Source organism: Lolium rigidum, chromosome 5 (assembly GCF_022539505.1).
Source record: "Lolium rigidum isolate FL_2022 chromosome 5, APGP_CSIRO_Lrig_0.1, whole genome shotgun sequence".
Taxonomy (NCBI): Eukaryota; Viridiplantae; Streptophyta; class Magnoliopsida; order Poales; family Poaceae; genus Lolium; species Lolium rigidum.
Window position 1 is genome coordinate 106,244,964 of NC_061512.1, and position 4,676 is coordinate 106,249,639.

Below are 4,676 nucleotides of genomic sequence, written 5' to 3' on the forward strand. Positions count from 1 at the left end.
TCTGTCGGTAGGGGTCGATTTTCACGGGAATCGACCGTCGTTAATTCTGCAGACGACCTCTACCGTTTTTCAGTTTCTCTCTCTCACACGTCATACAATTTCATACGTGGCTAGCCTTACAGACGGCTGACTCGACACCGTTGTACATGCCCTTACGGTGTCTTCATATTAAAATCCGTGCATCGGTTTTTGAGTAGGGCTGACAATGCGCGATGGGCTGCAAATTACCTTCGGCATAAGTTTCTTACGGGCGCAGCGCGGGCGGACGCACGGCCGGACTGCCGGAGAAACTTATGTCACATGGAAGCGAAGTTATGTCGAGTGCTCTCGGTCGGGAGCATGCGCGCGGGCGCGCATGGTGACCAGCGCCTGACTTAGCCCAACTTCTGCCCGCTCCTCCCCATCGATTGGATCCAACCGTTCCCCAACGCATGACGCATCCCACCCGATGCTCCTCGCCGGCCGGCCGGCCGGCCAAACGGCCGCGTGCCGCCGCCCCACTTCCCGCCCGCAGCCACCCTCTCTTCACACGCGCCTCCGCCGCTCCCCAACCTCGTCACCCGCCGCCGGACGGTCTAGCTCCGCCTGGAACCTCCGCCGCCGCACGATCCAGCGCCGCCAGGAACCTCCGCCGCCGACGGCCTGCTTCAACCGGTGTGGACGAACGGCCTTCTTCCTTGCGGGCGACGCGGGCCAAGCCCCCAAATTACCTTGCCTCCCGCCATCCCCTACTCTTTCAGCCGTTGACCCGGGCCTCTCCTCCCGTGAAGCCCTTCCTGCTCATCTCTTTTGTCGCCAGCTCGTGTCCTGTAACGAGCTCGAGGAACGCTGCCCCGCAAGGACGTTCCACCTGACGGTTGATGAGGCCTGCGAGCTAGCCGATGGATTTTGTTTCCTCTAAATGGTTGTACTTGCTGAGACACAAAGATGGAACTTCCATGGCGCTGTTCGGCCGCAGTGTGTGTGGAGAATTTGATCCACCGTCCTAACTGGGTGCAGCGAACGGAGCTGCTCTCTTTTCTCCTGCAGAATTCCATTGGGTTGAGCAGTACACGGGCGTTGAGTTAAGAAGCGCAGGTACTGTAAAAGAAAAAGGAGGTGCCACCGCAATAATGGACAGTACAGATACACAGCTACAAGCAGCACAACGGACAGAACTACACTGACGGAGATTGCACACATTCAGTTTACAAGGTGCAGACATTTTTTGTATAAAAGGGTCATGTGCATCAGCGAGACACGCTATCTAGCCAGGATCGCTGCCTCGTATAGTTGTTTTTTACATAATGATTAGTTGGAGCGTCCTGAGCAGTTACCATTAGTCCTCCTATCTCTCGATCTGCGTCCTGAGCGCACAGGAGATGGACTGGTCGTTGACTCGCTGTCCACGGGACTGCACAGCTTGGTGGAATCTCTGACTTTTCTAATCTGTTTCTTGCGCTAGACAGTACATGCAATATCACAAGAAAAGTTCAACCGCACGGCGGCAGGAAGTGCAAGTGCATGTCGCTCTGGCTCCTTCTTCCCTGTCGATGGTGCGGTCCGGCTTCCCCTGCGGCTATGCAGCCATGAGTTCCACACCACTACAACACCAGCCCACTCCCGGACTGCCACACTTTTGAACTGCATGACGTGACTCGAGAAGAAGTGCATAGCATGATTATGGGCAGCGGCAGCCGCAGTACACGTACATATTTAGAGCATCTCCAACAGGCGCACAGAAAATCGGCTCACGTTGCAAGCTTTATCTCTCCACTTCCCATTACCATCTTCCAGCGTTGCCGCTGTCGGCCTAGAGAATCAGCGGCGCAGTGCACACTTATGCCTCGGCTCGTGACTTGGTGTGCTGCTCACTATTGTGCTGCAATTGAACGAAGAAAAGAGAAAAAAAAAAAGCTAACGAGAACAAGGAGTTGCGGTGGTTAGTGGATACCACCGTGCTTGTTTATTCTCAGAAAGAGAATAATTTGCCTATTTCTAGTACTCTCGGACTCGTACTTTGATATGCAGATGTCTTCAGAATTCAAGAAGTTAATAATTCTTACTCGATTTTTTTATCAGTGCCGTGACGTTTACTTTTTGTCCGGATATTCACTTATTTTGGCCGTGAAGTTCAATTCAGTTGTGCGTGAAAGGACATCTTTTACACCTAAAAGAAAGTGCATACTTTGCATCTAGGGAATGCAGGTCCTTCAGCGTGCTGCACTCGTACTAGCCAATGCCAAGGTAAGTTTCCTCACTTCGAAGTCTAGACAGTGTGGTAAATTATCTAATCTTTTGAACCCTGATTCATGTAGCAGTGCAAGCATTTGCGTTATCTTCTGAAGACTTGCTATTTTAGTCAAGTACAAAATCAAGATTGCTCTCTCCTGTAACTTTGATTTGATTCAATCGTGCATACTTCATAGTTCATACACTGAATCTTTAGTGGTCTATTCAGTAATAACTACTTTTCTTCTCTTTTACACAACAATTTCTATATATGTTTCCGAATGAGTGTGGCACTAGGTTGCTGTCCAAAAGAGCTGCATATGTAATTATTTTACAAACAGTTGTTAAGTACATTTTGTAGCTATCATCTCTTACATTGTCACTTTTTTGTCACATCCCTCTTTCCAATGCTAAAAATGATTACTGTTAGCAATGATTGTGAGCATGTATTCGGGTGGTTTGGTTTTTTTTTCTTGCAGTCGGTTTGCAGCTTTATGCAAACAAGAAGCTAAAATAGCAGTATGAGCAGACTGTTCTATCATATGGATACTGCCTTGATGGTAAAATACCAGTGATACGTGCTTCATTCGTGCATGTGAAAAGTGGAACTTATAATTGAAGTTTGCGAATTAATTTATCTATCTGGTATGGGCAATGATAATTACTTGTTTCTGAAAATGTGTTGGTTGTGGTGGCTGCAGATCATACTGCTCCCAGGTCGGCCGTCCCCCTTGATAGAGACGGCGACGTCGACTGCCGGCAGGGAAATATGACCAGCACTACCGTCCCCCATCATCCGTGCAGCGCCCTTTTCCTCCTACACTGTTTTGCTTCGTTCGGCAGTACAAGCGAGTTCAGAGAAGAAGTGTACTCTGTTATAAAGCAGAAGCACAAACGCATAGTACATGGATAATGCTAGGATTTCATTTACCTCTGTTCTTCGTGATCGATGCATTTGCTTTTCTGTAACTTAAGAGGTGGGGGATGTTCTATCAGCAAGAGACAGTTGGTAAATACACTTAGAACATGCAGAAAATTTCAGATAAGTGCAGATCTAGTGGAATCACATCCTCGCCTCGTTCATGTCATCAGCTTCGTCCGCTCTGTATCCACACAGCACAACACTACATATTTGGTAACAGATGCAGTGTACTTCATGGTTAACAGAATTACAAATATATTTTAATTATGTTGACCATGTATTGCTTCCTCGTATGATTGAGTATGTGCTGAATGTGTTAGTTCTTGTGCTGAACCTGTTTGGATCGATTCGCTCCCACTGTCTTGATCTCAATTCTGGTGATTCTTGCTAAACAGTACACTTACTGCAGACCAGCAGTAAATTTAGCTTGTAATAGTAGTGCTTCTTTTATTTCCGAGATGACATTGTTCTTCATAGACTAAAAGAATATGAAGTTAAAAGTTGTGGATGTTTTTTCTTTCCCCTATTTCAAATTCTCTTGGATGATTTGACATAAACAACGTGCATCTAGAGAAGTACATAAACAAATTTTGTTTCATATGTTTCAAAATTCTAGATGATAAGAAAGCAATCGTATTTTGGACGAGAAGTACAAATCATCCTTCTTTCAACAGTACAAGCACGAATTTAGGTGAAGTGCAGGGTGACAAGCTATCGTCCGATCGGCGACTGTTTGCTCAGAAACCTCTGCCTTTCTCGTGTGGCGCTGCTGCTTCCTGTCTACGTGAACGCATGTTGCTGATGCGGCATCTACATAAGCAGTGCTGCCTCCCTCTCAAGCATGATTCCTCTGATTTGTTTCTCTAACCATGCTTATATAGATGCTCTCTCTCTCTCTCTCTGTGTGCATGTTGCGTTGGTGCAGCTATCGTTGCTCCGCTGCTACTATATTCCCTTACTCATGCTTTATTCTGTTGAAAAAATGATGAATGTGATCTTTTGTTCGTAAATTATATCCGCAACTGAATTGACAAAAATAAACAAATAAAAATATGTGATTGTGAATTTGAAAAAAAAAAGCAAGCAGAAAAATTAAAATACTTGATTAAAAATTTGGTTCCGGTAAGTACATATAAGTAATGTTGGAAGTACCCAACTTACCGAGGAGAGTCAAAAATAATCATCCGAAAAACAATTATCTTGTAGGATGTACAAGTAGTAGCAATCAGTACAACGATTCTGTCGCGTGACATGCAGGACAAATTCTAGGAAGTAAATGTATCCAAAATAATAAAAAGTAACAAATAAAACTTTCATCCATATGAAGTACAAAAAATTAACCATACGGAGTATGAAGAAACATATGAAATGTAAGGAAAAATAATAAAATTGTGCACCAAAAATATTAAATTCATCCATACGGAATTATAATAAAATCATATGTAAAAGAAGTATCTGTTAGGAAGTACATACAAGAACGATGGAAATTACAAGAGTTTACTCCCGGAAAGTACATACAATACCAACGAGAATTACAAGGGTT